The sequence below is a fragment of the Aedes aegypti genome, chromosome 3, assembly GCF_002204515.2.
Source record: "Aedes aegypti strain LVP_AGWG chromosome 3, AaegL5.0 Primary Assembly, whole genome shotgun sequence".
NCBI lineage: Eukaryota > Metazoa > Arthropoda > Insecta > Diptera > Culicidae > Aedes > Aedes aegypti.
The window spans coordinates 321,253,908-321,270,390 of record NC_035109.1 but is presented as its reverse complement, the minus strand read 5'-3'; the positions used below and the strand labels follow the sequence as shown (position 1 = coordinate 321,270,390).

Below are 16,483 nucleotides of genomic sequence, written 5' to 3'. Positions count from 1 at the left end.
AGACAGGAATAGACTTCAGAGACTGAAGAGACGGAAGAGGCTGGAAGAGACTGAAAAAACTGAAAGAGACAGAAAATGCAGGAAGAGACTGCAGAGACTTAAGAGACTGAAAGAGACTGGAAGAGACTGAAGAGACTGAAGAGACTGAAGAGACAGAAGAGGCTGAAGAGACTGAATATACTTAATAGTCTGAAGAGACTGAAGAGACTGGAAGAGACTGGAAGAGACTGAAGAGACTTAACGTTAAACATCTCGTTATCTAAAAATTGCCATCACAATGGCCGACTTGTGACGTTACTCGCGTTTTCAAAGGCACTAAACTGGATAAATAGTAGGCTAAAGTTCCTGATCTTCTTATTTTAAGCTTACTGTTAGTGCACAAAGCCAAAATAAAAAGTGCACTGTTATTGAATGTTGCCTTCGCGAGATTAGTGCATTTGAAGTTATAGTGCAATCTTAGAAGTTAGATTTCAAACTTTTTCAATTCAATAGTCCGAAGAGACTGAAAAGACTGGAAAGACTTAAGAGACTGAAAATACTGAGAAGACTGAAGATACTGAAGAGGCAGGAAGAGACGTAGAGACTAAGAAGACTAAAGAGACTGAAAAGACTGAAGAGGTTAAGTAGACTGATGAGACGGAAGAGACTGAAGATACTGAAGAGTCTTTTTTATTTATAATAGAGTACAAAAAAGCTTCTAAAGCCTGGCCTGTTATGCGTTAGCATGGTGTGGGACTCACGTTAGGCGTGCTTAACAACAAAAAAACTTTCCATTCTGCTCCTGTGCTCGATCTCCCCCGGAACTACATCACGCAACTTCATCGGGTAAGGACTGTGCTGATGCACTTCGTCAGTCTCAGCCTCTAGCTGTTTTGCTAGTTCGCTGTTGGAGCTTAATGTCGTCAAAAACGCTGAGCAATACGACATTTCTACGGTGTCTATGCGACTACTCGTTTTGCCTAATTTATGGTTGAAGATCTCGCCGGGGCTATGGACAGCTTTCTGTGCGACGACACATACTTCTCTTGGGCTGGCCTCGCGTCAGAGCCCTGTTGAACTTCTTCTGCACGCTCATGTGCACTTCGTTGCTCTACGATGACTCATTCTCCACTGCTGCTGTTCGAGCTCTCCTGTTTGACCAGTTGGATGCCAAGGTCGGTTCAGCGATTTCAGTTGGATGATGGCTTCCGGTTCACTAGCGCCCAGACGACCCAAAACTGGTTTGTGACGATCAATGCTACTCGGCCTATTCCCCGACGGTGGAGCTAGCCTACTCCGGCTACGCGCTTCTTCATGCTTCGATACTGGCCGGTGGAGTGCTGAAGTCGGTCCAGCGATTCCGGTTGGAGGATGGCTTCCGGTTCACTGGCGCTCCGACGACTCAAGCTGGTGATACGCTACGTACTACTCAGAGTAGTCTCCGGCGGTGGATCTATCTTACTCCGACGAAGGTTTCCCCGGCGGCGGAAGATCTCCCGAACCGATGCTATCCAGGCAGATGCCAGGGTCGGTTCTGCAATTCCGGTTGGAGGATGGCTTCCGGTTTGCAGGCGCCCCGACGACTATTAACCTATACTACGCTACGCCCGCTCTACTCGGTCTAGTCCCCGATGGAGGATCTAGCCTACTCCGATCGCGACCCGGAGCTCTCTGGTCTTCACGCCATTTACTTTGCATTTGGTTCCCAACGCTGCAACCCAAGCCGGGACTTCGTATCTCAATATGGACGATGATACGGTCGCTAGAAGACGTCTCGTACTACTTCTTGGTCCTCAAATGTTGGGCATGATCCTACCTACGGTGTTAGCTGCCTTTTCGCAGGCATAGTCTACGTAGCTGTTGAAGTTTAGCCTGTCGTCGACCATTACTCCAAGATGCTTTAGAGAGCGCTTCGATGGGATTGCGTGCCCTCCGACGTTGATCTCCAACAGCTGAACCGCCTTGCAGTTGCTGACCAGCACCACCTCCGTTTTATGATGAGCCAACTACAGCTTGACTCCAGTCATCCACGATTCAATGGTGTCTAGCGATTTCACCGTCAGCATCTCCACCTCCTCCGCAGTCTCACCAGTTATCGCAAGAACGACGTCATCTGTGAACCTGACGATCTCGACTCCATTCGGCAGTGACAAGGTTAGCACTCCATCGTACATCATGTTCCACAATGTTGGACCAAGTATGGATCCTGCGGAACTCCTGCCGTGACTTCAATTGACATCAGTCCCTGGTTTGTGTCGTAGACCAGTACGCAGTTCTGAAAGTAACTTTGCAGAACTTTACACAGATATCCGGGAACCCGCATTCTGTGTAGGGCTGCGGCGATAGCCTCCCAACTGGCACTGTTGAACGCGTTTTTGACGTCTGTTGTTACCACTTCGCAGTATCGATTGCCTCTCCTCTTCTGCTTGGACGCTTTCTCCACGCACGCGATGACTGCCCGAATAGCATCCACCGTCGAAGTCTTTTACGGAATCCGAACTGCATTTTCGATAATCTGTTCTCGCCTTCCGTGTACATCGTCAGCCTGCCAAAGATGACCTTCTCCAGAAGTTTTCCTAGAGTATCCAGCAAGCATATTGGTCTATATGAAGCAGGATCTCCTGGTGGTTTACCCGGTTTTGGCAGTAACACCAGCTTCATCACCTTCCATCTGTCTGGGAAGCAGCCTTCCGGTAGACACTTCTGCAACACTGTCTTGAGTATGTCTGGGAACGCCTAGATTGCTGCCCTTAGCGCTACATTAGGAATACCATCTAGTCCGGGAGCTTTGTTCAGCTTCAATCCTTTCGCAACCGTTATCAGCTCGGCGTTAGACACTTGTATACCGGCATTTTCTTCATCTACGTCAGCGTACGGTGCGGGTGGCCACGCAGTTGGAGCATGCGTAGGAAAGAGACCGTTCACTATCGCCTTCAGTTTGTTGGGACACATTTCAACTGGGGTAACTGGGCCCTTGATCATCGCCATCACTACTCGATAGGCGTTGCCCCAGGGATTTGCGTCAGCTACCCGGCACAATTTCTTGTAGCAGTTCGTTTTACTCGTCGCTATTTCCCGTTTCAACGCGGCTCTGGCCAGTCGGTAAGTCACTTTACGCTCTACCATGCTGGCTTCGGATCTAGCTCTCTGCACGCGTCTTCTGGCGCTGAAGCAGGCTGCGCGAAGGGGGCTGAGTCTGTCGTTCCACCAGTATGCAGGAAGCCGTTGATTCCTTGACTCCAATTTTCTCGGCATAGTTGCGTCACACGCTCTCGCCAACGCTTCTGTCTCAGCTTTCCTGCATCCATGTTTGGAGCGTCGCTTACTGCTCGGAGTGCTTCGACAAAAAAATCCTTATCGAAATGCTTCGTCTTCCACCTTCGTTCTCCATTCCTCCTCTGCCATACTGCACAACTTCTCTGGCCAACGCAGTAGTGGATCGCTTGATGGTCACTGTGGGTGTAGTCTTCGCTTACTCTCCAGTTCATATTGGGAATCAGCGACTGGTTGCAAAAGGTCACGTCGATGATGGATTCCCTACCGTCTTCGCGAAATGTGCTAGCGAGACCGTCGTTGCACAGCCTTAACTCAAGCTTCGCTAGAGCTTCCAGCAAACTGTAGCCTCTCACGTTGGTCAGTCTACTACCCCACTCCATGGCCTTCGCATTGAAGTCTCGTCCGATTATGACCGGCGTTCGACTGATCAGCTTGTCGGTTAGCACATCCAACATTTGGGTGTACTGCTCCCGTGTCCATCTCGGGGGGACGTAACAGCTACACACGAAGATTCCGTTAATTTTAACGATCACGAAACCCTCGTATGAGCGTTCGACTACTTCTTGGGTAGGGAATCGGCCCATTACTTGGATCGCCGTCGTCTCTGCTCTGTCTGCTACCCAATTGCCGTTATCGGGAGGAACCCGATACGGATCTGCAATGATCGCAATGTCACACTTTGTTTCTGTTGTCGACTGCCACAACAGTTGTTGTGCGGCGTCGCAATGAATGAGGTTCACCAGTGTTATCTTCATCATCATTACTGCTCTGCCTTCGCTTTCTGATATTTGGGGAATTTGAAGCCACCCTCGACACTCATTGCCGCTTCTCTGCTTTTTGGGATCTTCCGGTTCTCCTGCTGTATCCCTCGTTCTTTTTTCCGAGCGGGTGGTCGGATTGCTCCTAGGCGTCTCCTTTGCAACGGCTGTTGCATTCAATGAAATCAATGCTTTTTCGGCTTTTTCCGCTCTACTCCGCAATTCCTTCTGTTCGCGTTCTGCGGCTGTAACTAGATACGGATACGGCAAAAGACTGAAGAGACTGAAGATACTGTAGACGCTGAAGAGATTGAGACTGGAAGAGTCTGAAGATATTGCAGTTTCTTCCAATCTGAGTCCAATCCAAGAGACTGAAGAGAGTAAAAAAGACTGAAGAGATTGTAAAGACTGGAAGAGACTGAAGAGTTTGAAGAGATTGAAGAGATTGAAGAGACTGAAGATATTGGAAGAGACTGAAAAGACTACAGAGACTAAACAGACTGAAGAGACTGGATAAGGCTGAAGAGACCAGAAGAGACTAGACTCTCTACTAGAGTCTCGACTAGAGACTGAGAAGACTGGAAAAAGTGAAGAGACTGGATAGTCTGAATATACTGAAGAGACTGGAAGAGAATGAAGAGACTGAGAAGACTGAAAAATAGTGAATAGACTGGAAGAGACTGAAGAAACTGAAAGAGACTGGAGAGATTGGAAGAGACTGAAAATTTACTGAATTGGAGTTCTTGTTCTCCAATTCTGTCGAAACAGGGAAGATTGAACAGACCTAATATTTTGAAAAGGTTGAAAAGACTAACGAGACTAAAAAGAGGCGAAGGTGGAGGAATATACTGAAATGAAATAGATAGAAGATTCATAAAATGAGGAAGAGACTGAAGAAACTAGGTATATAAAAAATAATGAAGAGAAAAAAACCTTCAGGGAGACAAAACATAATTAGTTTACTGAAGCACTGAACACTGAAAAGACAAAAAAGACTGTAAAGGCCGATCATGAGAAGCAAAAACAAAATGGAGCTATTGCGAAGGCCTAAGAGACTGGAAAGATTTATTATGCTTTCAGAAGCAGAAGAGATTGAAAAGATTGAAGATTATGAAAAGTTTGAAAAGACTGATGATACAGATTGAAAGGACTGAAGAGATGAACGACACCTATGATAATGCAGATGCTGAAGAAACTAAGAAACTGCAGATACAGAAGAGTTATATGAAGCTGAAAAACAAACAGAAGGAAGAAGAAAACAGAAATTCAAGAGACTGAAAATACAGCAGATACTGAAGGGCTTGAAGATATTAAAGAGCCTGAAGAAACGAAAGAGTCTCAAGAGACTGGAAAGACTTAAGAGACTGAAAATGTTTGAATGGATAGATGGAAAATTCATAAAATAAAGGATATACTGAAGACGCTAAAGAGAGTGAGAAGATTTTAAGAGCTGTATAGACCTTAGAGTTTGAAGGGTCATGCTGAATAAAATTGAGAGATTCTTATTAGATTGAATTGATTAAAGCGACTAAGAATAAAGAAGAAACTATAGAGATCGGTGTGAATAAAGATACTGAATGACTGAAATTATTTACGAAATTGAAAAAAAATAAGATACTGAATAGGCAAGAAAAATTAAATCCCACCGAAGAAGCAACAGATATTTGACAGATAAAAGAGAATGTGGATTAGAATACTACTATTGTTTTAATTTTTGAATTAACGGCTTTTCTGTCTTACGGACAAATCTCGAAACGTTTTTTTTTTTTTTGAAATTCATCGTTTCGGTCTTTGAACTTAGACTTTTTAAAGGTTCGCTTTTATGGATTTTTTTTTTCCTGGTTGCCGTTCATTGTTCAAATTTACCTTCTGTTTTACCACTTACCTACGAAACGTTGGATTGTCAAGAAACGTAGCGTTTTGATTTCTCCGTAAGACTGAAAAGCAAAAAAAAATATAAATAAAGACAATAGGAAGACTGAAATGGCAAAAGAGTATTTGTAGCCTTGAGGGACTGCATTTTTTAAAGAAATGAAGACACTTATGCACGAAGGCTGAAGAGGAAATATTTGAAAAGACTTCAGATATGAAAATGGCTTAGATTCGGAGGAGAATAGAAAAAGGCTCATTACTAAGAACCCAAGCAGCACATATTGTTACAAGTAGCTTACAGCAACGACTACTTAACATCTCCAATAGTTACAATATGATACATTTGCAACTTGGAAAAATACTGCTATGTAACCAAAAAAGCGCAAAAAGTCGAGCCATATGTAACTTGTGTGTTCGTTACATAAGAAGTTCACAAGCGACTGCTATGTAATTTGTTGATTACGCATGGGTTTTCCTGCGACAAAATAAATGAAACGGCGTTGAAGTTGTTGTTACTTTCTGACAGTTTTGGAACCGAACAACCATTTTAGAATTGAATGTCAGTAAAAGTAATACGTATGATTTTCGAACGCGTAATTGTTCACAAGTACATAATGGATTTAACATGCCGATTTGAATTTGTGGTGAAATCAATCATTTTACTTGCTCAAAATTGACGCGTTCATAAAATAGATAATAATTTTATATTGAATAACACATGATACCTGGATTGTTGAGATATTATTACATTAGAACTGACAAAAAAATGGAAATTGACACTGTTACTCAAATCAGCAGTGTTTTTGATTTTAATTTAATTGTTTGTGAAGATTGTGATTCCAAAAACACGTTTTTTCGTGTCCCGCTGTTGAATTTTCTGGGTTGCCTATCATAAATCGCCATTTAATTTCATCTTGCTGCAGATACACTTCCGAATGACTGTTTGAGGACAGCCAATCTAAAATGATGAAAACTATTAAAATGCTGTTAGAGAGGCTGCAAATTGTAAATTCAACAATTTTAATTAATCACTGGAAAAATATCTATGAAAACAATAACTAGTCATAAAATAGTAAAGTTCTTCTATCAAAATTCACATTATGTATAAACATTTTTGACATGTAGTGTTGACCACTGTCAGCAAGTTACTCGTTAGTTACACATTAGTTACCCAGAAATCTTATGTTATTTTGAAACTGATGTGTAACTATACTGAAACTGCCAATAAATTACACTGCTGTCAATAGGGGAAGGGGTATTGAAATGAACACCTTAACGATATAGTCTTGCTTTTAATGGGAAAAACGGTGAATTTGCGATAAATCATCAAATAATATGCAAATGTCCCCCAAGCCAATTGACTGGAACCTTACAAATGTATGAAAATTAATTGCGTCCAAGAAAGCACATGGTTTGTGACATGCTCAAATGGCTCGAATAGCTCAAAAGAAGGCAAATTCAAGCGTGTGCTATAATAAGGGCGCAAGTCGCATGATCGATTTCTCTTCATCGATCCTCTCTTCTGTGAATAAAGGTGACAAGATGCGGGTTTGTTAACAATTTTTCACTACAATACGCTAGGAAGTAATGCAATCTTGCGTCCTGAGGTGAAACAACGAATTGAATTTAGAAATTGATCAATATGTGCCAATATTAGGGACTGAGGGTAATGTACCCATGATAAGGAAAATAGTGATTTAGATGTGAAAAATATACTTTTTTTATTATAATCGGATATACAAATATGTTCTCTATCAAATAGTAGAAACATCATCCATCCATTTGAGTATTTCTAGGGTTAACAAATCAATTTAAAAATGCGTGCTTATGGATGGGTCATCCATAAACCACGTAGTCATTTATTGGGGGAGGGAAGAGATTCTGCCCAATGACCACGGTCCATACAAATTGTAAATTTTGTGTATGGACAGATGACTACTAGGGGGAAGGTGGGTCTAAAATTGGGAAAAAATTGCCGCGTTGGTAATGGTAGCCCCTTGTGCATTTCTGTGCTGTCACTTTAATAGGGCCTAACTAACATGAGTGATTTATCTTCATCGATTCTGCATATATAATGCATACCTCCAGGCGTTTGTTCTGAATAACATCAATAAAAGATACATGCTGATGCGAAAAATTTACATTTGTAAGGTTCTAATTTGCGCGTTACTTCAGCATGGCATTACGTTTGCTAGAATTTGAATCTTTGAATTCAACAGCTGTTTTGATGTTATGAAATAGGGGGGTGGGGGTTTTGCCCCCACGTGTTGATTAAAGTTTAGGTCCTTCGATAAGTTTTTCAAGGACAAATTTAACGTATTTATTGCACGTAATACAAACTATGACAGTGCATAAGTGGACCCTGTGGGATTTGGAATCCCAGAACAAATTTGAACAAAGAAGCCAGCCACTGACTGCTGTCGTCTAAAAGTACTTAAGCTTAACAAAACACAATCATTTACGGGATTGGCTATTTAACGAGAAACTTGCGACGATCGATGCGCCACAATAACTCGTGGACGGAGGGTATTAGAACTAAGTTGGAGATGTTGATTCCGAAATTTTGAAGTAAACATCACCTCCAAACACTAGCGATTTTGCGGTGGAGTGTTGACGTTTGATTACGAATTGTCTAGAGGACCCAAACACTTTAACGTTTAAGGATCCGTCATCGTAATCATCGTAACTTCAACAGCCATTTTTCTGTTCAAAACTGAAATTTACTCGCCGAAAATGTGTTTACTGTATAATAAAATACAGTGAACACATGAATATATGCATGATTTTGAACGAAAAAACTGCGTTTGACGGATAGAGATGTAAATTAACGCAGCGACAAGACAGCTACATTTTCACATACTTTCATCGTCATTAAAATGTTATGGAAATGTCCATTTTATGTTGGTGGTAAAATACACGAGCAAAACAAACATTTTTGAAATTTTTTATCGCAGTCCTAAAAACATCTATGAATGATTATAATCCCTTCGAAAACATTTCTAAGGGTTTCTGCTTCGACATCATATCATTACGATATTCACCTCATTGAAAAACCTCAACATTTCCGTGCCTAAAATTACATCAGTTTTAATTTCTGACTGTGGTTCTGACTTAAATTTATCTCCGTATCAACAAAAATACTCTTATTTATGCTCTAAATTATCCGTGCGCAATAAAAATTATTGAAATTTGTTGTTCATGCGTAACAAGTTCGGTGTTCAGTTTACCATCCTGTTAATTTTTTCACCCCTTCCCCAATTACAAATGGTAAACAAACTTCATGCTGTTACACACATGTGACTTAGCAATCTGTATGTAACCTAGCGTGTTATTTGTTTCTTTGCAACCACAGATTCAATTTCAATGTAACTTATTCATTTTGACAGCTCTATTTTAAGTTACATGCAAGTAAAAATGCAACACCTATGTAATGTAAACAAAGCGTAAGTTACAATGTAATAGTTTAGTAACCAAAATTGAAAATCATCAATAAGATATGCTACAAATTATCTGAAATGCAACGGCAATGTAATTTGTTTTATTTTTCTAAAATATTGCATTTGTTACCAGTGCTACTTGGGAAGGGACGAATGACCTTCGGGTTAAAGTCCCTCTCAAACAACAACAACAACATCATTACTAAGAAAGATTCAACAGGATGAAAATACAGCTAAGACAGAACAGATAAACAGACAGAACAGAATACAGAGTAGATGACAGAAAACAAGACATAATAGAAAACAGAATGGAAGACTGAACAAAAGTCAGAACAAAAGACAGAACGGAATAATGAACAGAAGACAGAACAGAAGACAGAACGGAAGGCAGAATAGAAGACAGAACCAAATACAGAAGAGAGCAGCAAGAACAGGAGACAGAACAGGGCACAGTACAGAAGATAGAACAGAAGACAGAACTGGACACATAAAAGAAGGCAGAACATAAGACAGAACAGGAAACAGAATGGAAGACAGAACAAAAGATAGAACCGAGGGCAGAAAAGAAGATAGAACAGAAGACAGAACAGAAGACAGAGCAGAAGGCAGACAAGAAGATAGAAGAAAAGGCAGCACAGATGACAAAAAAGAAGATCGAATAGGAGACAAAACAGAAATCAAAACAACAAACCGAACAGAAGACAGAACAGGAAAAAGAGCTCTTTAATGAATGTTCGAATCCTCTGAGCAGAATCTCAAATAGAGAAACTTAAAAGTAGATGGAGTACCGTGTACCTTTTAATTCCGCTCCTAAATGCTTATCTTTGACAGATACGCGTATTTCGACTACTACTTGCAGTCTTCTTCAGTGTCAGTTACTAGTATCCACTGGATACGAGTAACTGACACTGAAGAAGACTGCAAGTGGTAGTCGAAATACGCGTATCTGTCAAAGATAAGCATTTAGGAGCGGAATTAAAAGGTACACGGTACTCCATCTACTTTTAAGTTTCTCTATAGGAAAAAGAGATCAGAAGAAGGGACACAGGACAGGAAGAGAAAGATCAGAAAATAGAACATAAAAAAGAATAGAAGACAGATCAGAAGACAGAACAGAAGACAGTGCAAAAAAACAGAAACAACCGAAGACAGAGAAGAATATAGAACAAAAGACAGAACCGAAGGCAAAAATGAAGACAAAGCAGAAGTCAGAACAGAAAATTTCAGAGGTGTCACGATATTACGATAATAAAACATTACAAACATTGTCCATCCGCACATTTGAGCATTAACGATGTTCTCAGTAAATCCGTGCGATGTACTAAAATACATAATGAACCAGCTTATTGCTGGTTCTAAAATAAATCCTTCGTGTCTAATCGAAGCTATGGGACGCGTGCCACAAACCACATGCCAGTTTGGCATCGGTTTTCTTTTTCTCGTCGCTTCGCACACACGCGCCCGTGAACAATGCAACGGTTGAACGGATTCCCTAACATAGTGTGACATGCAAATTGTTTCGTCGTCGCCTTAAAACGCCACGCCAAACGTGGTATGGCATCCTCTGCAGTGCGGCGGCTGTTTTCGCACAGTAAATCTTTTTCGCTGTTTGGTCTTGTTTTGACTGTCTATGGTGTTTGGTCGAATTATCAGGAAGGGTCGTAATTTTAGTTTTAAACTAATTTTGAATAAAATTTGTAATGTGGTTATTTAACGTTTCGAATGCAGTTAACTACAGTTTTTTTAGGAAGCCTTCCGCAGCTATTAACTCATAGAATTCTTTGCCAATTGATCATTTTTGAATTCGTGAATCGTGTAGCAAGCGATAGGGTTCGAATCCAGTATGGTATTGTTGAAAAGCTGCGATTTTTCCGCTAAGGCTATTTCAGTTAAACATTTGATAATGGATGTTTCAATTTGGAACCTACTCAAGTACTGAAATAATACTTCTGTTCTCCTTGTATGCTTATATAATACTATTGTAGAGCTGAAATGCCCTAAATTTACGGTTTATAAGTCGAGGGCTTTCCTCAGCCGAGTGGTTAGAGTCCACGGCTACGAAAGAAAGCCATGCTGAAGGTTGCTGGGTTCGATTTCCGGTCGGTCCAGGATCTTTTCGTAATGGAAATTTCCTTGACTTCCCTTGGTATAGAGTATAATCGTACCTGCTACACGATATACGTATTGGAAAATGGCAGCTTGGCAAAGAAAGGTCTCAGTTGGAAGTGCTCATAAGAACACTAAGCTGATAAGCAGGCTCTGTCCCAGTGAGGAATTTAATGCCAAGAAGAAGAAGAAGTCAAAAAAGTCGAATTAGCGAGCTGGTGGTCATTTGGGTAGTTAATTTGATAATCGTCTAAAGTTGCTCTAAATAACCTAATTCGCTCGTAACCCCAGCAAGAAAAGTCTTTTCTCCCACTAAATGAATTACACAAACTTTTTATTTTTTCCCACTTCATTCAGTTACCATTAGGTGACTCGCTACTCCCGCAAGTACATTCATATGTGCGGCACGCGTCGTGTTGCTATTTAAGGAATGGCCGCGTGCGACTCGCAATTCTCCTGCGTACGACTACTGCTACTGAGGAAACGATTACCTACTACAGGGAAAACATTATCCGTTTCGTTTCGGTTGGTTAGGATTGTCTCCGCGTGATAAAGCCGCGGTGATCCCTTTGACGATTGACGACGGTGCGCTTTGGTGGTTGAGTAGGAAAACGTTTAAGCGGGGATTAGCTGTATGGTTCGCTGACGACGGTGGTAATACCGTCTTTGGGTAGCAGGCAATGAGTAGTGACAGTTGTAAGTGGTGTGCTCGGAGATTTGAGATGGTGGTCCACGATGAAAATTGTTCCGGTTTTGGAATTTTTGTTAAGCACTAACCTCCATTGCAATTTCAAACGGGCATAGTCACTCATTCTTTAACATCTTAAAAAAGCCTTTCTTCTGCAGTACGTGAAGGCTACCTACAAGAGATTTCTATCATGGAATTTCAATCTGGCAAAACAAAGAAAATAATGGTGAGAGAAAGAGTTAAAACAGTCCTCACTGTTTCATAGTTTTTTTCAGTTGGGTCGGCAAAATGACTTACTATGCGTTTCTTCGCGTTACTAAAGAGATTCAGAGTTCTTAAAACCGAAGTTCTATATAATGTCAAAGTGTCTCAGATGAGATTTCCATGGGATTTTATGGTATTTTTTTTTTCTTTTTACAAAGGCAGTTCACACTGCCTACAGCCAATTGCTGCATAGATTGGAGGATTACAAACATTAATCAAATCACATAGGGAACTCTTCATGAACCCCAATGGAAATCCCTCCTGAAAATCCCTGGTAACAGATCGAGCACTCCTTGAAACCCCATGGAAGCCCCTGCAACCACGTGAGATCTATTTAAGAGCCATTTAAATATCTCTAAAAACCGGCCGAGTGGGAGTTTCTTGAAATATCTGGCAACTCCTTGAAAAGCCCTTATATCGTCTGGAACAACGTGGAAACCTCTAAACCCTGACAATTTATTGGAAACTACTTGGTAATCAAAAGGAGCCTCTGATAAACTTTTGGAGACTTCTGGACTACCATAAACCTTGAACGTGAGCCAAAAGTGAACGGAGCTCTTTCTATATTTGCACGAGAACCTAATTTACAGTTGACTCCCAAGCAGTAGTCATAGATTCACATACGAATCTCAATCATTGAGTTCTCCCGCGAGAGCAATCTTATTCCCAAACAATCAGAATGTACGTTTAACGAAATCACGTTTTGCATTATGCTATGGTTTTATGTGCAAAGTTTGAAATATTAGATGTCGCAAAAAGCCCTATCGTACAAGAGTGGAGAGTGGAAAATATAAGACAATGCGAGTGTAAAGATTTTATTGCGAACCAATCTGTAATTTTATGCTACTTAATTTATGAAAACAAATTGGATTTGACAGCTACTACGGAATGATCCGACCTTTTTCGTACGAGTATACGGGGCGAGTATAGTGTCGACATTGGTGCGTCCTACACAGTTAAAACAATAATGTAAATTTAAGTTTATTTCCATGCACATATTTGGAGCATGAAAATAAACTCAAAATTACGTTGGCATTCAAATTTACATGACTTGAAAAAATAGACCCATAGTGTAAATTTCAACGTCATTGAATTTTACACGAACATGTTTCTCCTGCATCGCTTGTTCCCTTTTCCATCATCCCCATGATTCACAGTTATTAACTAAAAATTGTATATAAAAGGTGGTAATTCTACCAACTGTTCTCACAGTTTTTTTTCTTCTTCTTCTTTTCTGGCGTTGCGTCCCCACTGGGACAGCGCCTGCTTCTCAGCTTAGTGTTCTTATGAGCACTTCCACAGTTATTAACTGAGAGCTTACTATGCCAATGACCATTTTTGCATGCGTATATCGTGTGGCAGGTACGAAGATACTCTGTGCCCTGGGAAGTCGAGAAAATTTCCAACCCGAAAAAGATCCTCGACCGGTGGGATTCGAACCCACGACGCTTAGCTTGGTCTTGCTGATTAGCTGCGCGTTTACCGCTACGGCTATCTGGGCCCCGTGAGTTTTTTTTCTGTTTGATGTTTTATATTCAACATCGCCTGGATATATTCACCATTCCCTCCTAAGCCCTTAGTTAAAAATTTAAAATGTGAATATTAATCGAGAAATTTTACAGAAAACATATATTTTTTCAATACTTATTTAGGCCAATCATTTGCATGACACTTTTGGGGATTTTTTTTTATTTCAGTACAAAGTGGGCTGAAGGGTCTCAGATTTTGTATGGAAAATCGAAAAAGTTGCGAATGTTTTGTTCAATACTGTATGAATAAAAAAAATTGAGAAAAAATCAGGGTCGCCTATTTTCCCGGAAAACTCAGTTGGAAATTTTTTGTTTTCCCCTGACACTACTTACTTTGAAAAATCATAACACAAGAACAAAGTATCATAGAAACAAAGTTTTTAATGAAAATGAAAGCAAATTTTCTCAGAAATAAAAAAAATATATTAACTGGAAAAAGTTTTCCACAACATTTTCCACCGTTGAGAAAATTCGTAAAAAAGCCGGAAAACTATGCTCCAACTCGTGGAAAATTTTCAAAAAATAGTTTTGAAAAGATAATTTCGCTGAAATTTTTGAAATGGTATTTTTTTTTTCATTTTTGAGTTATGGCCAATTTTGTTGAAAATGTTCAAATGTGCCATTTTGAGCCTTTTCTTTGAAAAATCATAACTTAAGAAAGAAGCATCGTAGAAACAAAGTTTTTTTATGAAAATGAAAGCAAATTTTCTCAGGAATAAAAAAAAATACTAACTGGAAAAAGTTTTCCACAAAATTTTCCACCATTGAGAAAATTCGTAAAAAAAGCCGGAAAAACTATGTTCCAATTAGTGGAACACTTTCAAAACAATGTTTTTGAGAAGGTTATTTCATAAGCTTTAATCGCTGAAATTTTTGAATTGTACTTTATTTCGTTTTTGAGTTATGGCCAATTTTGTGGAAAATGACCATATAAGCCTTTTCTTTGAAAACCCATATTTCAAACGAAGCATCGGAAAAAAAAAAAAAAATATCAAAGCAATTGCAAATTTTCTAAAACATCTGAAAAAAAAATGGGATTGGTTTTAATGAAGTATAAGTCGGAATGGATGATATTTTTCATAAAAAATTACCGTCAAGCTACCATTCACCGTGCATTTAAGAAAAAATTTCATTTCAAAAATTTATATAACTTTTTCAAATAATTTGAAGCGTACTAGAATACCACTACGTAGCGTGCAATTATATCATAATTCAGGAAAAAATCTAAAACTAGCGAAGCATAACAAAAAATTACACAAAAATTGTGTTTGAAAATGTAATGCTAAGGTCGCCACGTACCGTTCTATGTCGCCATTTACCGTGCACACTAGTGCACCATTCACCGTGCGTATAGTTTTCGTCATGATTTAATTTCGTATCTTGAAGAAACGTTGTTGATGGAGCAACTATGTTGCTAGTAGTGTGCGCACTCATTTTTAAAAATATTGAAATCTTCATTTACAATAAAAAAATAATAAGTTTAAAAATTGGCTAAATAATTATATTTTCATTAAAATCGTTATAGGAGGTTTGACTTTCTTGTCCAAACCATTCCATATTCACTCAAAAACTATATATGAAGTAGTTTAATTATGACATAACAATAAATCTAATATTACCGAATAATTTCATGCATTTTACACTAATGCACGGTAATAGGAACCATATATGTGAAAAAGGGTCCATTCACCGTGCATTTGGGTTTCGACTGAGTCATAATAAAAAATATCCTAATTTGCATGAAATCTCATTGCTCATACGATGAAATACATCTAACTAATAGTATCCACAGTGAAAACCTATTGAAATTTTGAAAAATTTAACACTCTTACGTTAAAATGGAAAATCTGAATTTTTGGCGTTTTTACTAAGAATGTTGAAAAATCTCGTTATCAAACAGAATTCACATGATTCTGACTACATAAACTAGGTTTTTCAAAATGCTTTGTGACAAAAACTACTCCATTTCATCAGTTTTATCTTATTTTGCAGACGAAAGAATAATTAGTGAAAATTGTATGAATATTCTGTAGGAATTTATATATGTGCACGGTGAATGGAGGCCGCACTGTGACTGGTGACTTAACGGTACACCGCTAAGAAAATTTGAAAAAAACTCTTTCTGTCTCAATTTTTCATAGTTTTATAACAGGCACACTTTACACCAGCCGTAAACTTAAGTTTGCCGAAAAATACACACTAAATATTTATCAAAACATTGTCCAGAACAGGATTAACTGTTTTATACTCAAAAATAGTACTTTTTCGCAAAACTAAGTGGAAATGTAAAATTTTGGTGACATTTTTCGAACGATCAGACAAATTTTGCTAAATTTAAAAATAATATGTGGATTTAGGGCAATTTGCAATTTTATCCGTGTGTTTATACATGGGTCGAACTTTTGCCCCACTGATTCGAACTTTTGCCTCACTATGAGCTAAAAACTGTTTCGAAGCATTTATGCAAAAACTAATACACCTCAAAGCATGCTTATGGTAGGCCTAGAAACGCCCTTACATAAAATATTAAAAAAGATTTTATCTTCAATTGGTTCCATGCAACGAAAGTTTGAC

At 39.3% G+C, this 16,483-nt stretch overlaps 1 protein-coding gene across 1 annotated transcript in view; it reads left to right on the top strand.

Annotated features, from left to right (window-relative positions):
- LOC5571969 (potassium voltage-gated channel subfamily KQT member 2) overlaps nucleotides 1-16,483 on the top strand; it is a 494,691-nt gene that overhangs the window by 14,679 nt on the left and 463,529 nt on the right. The gene's annotated exons all lie outside the window — the stretch shown is intronic.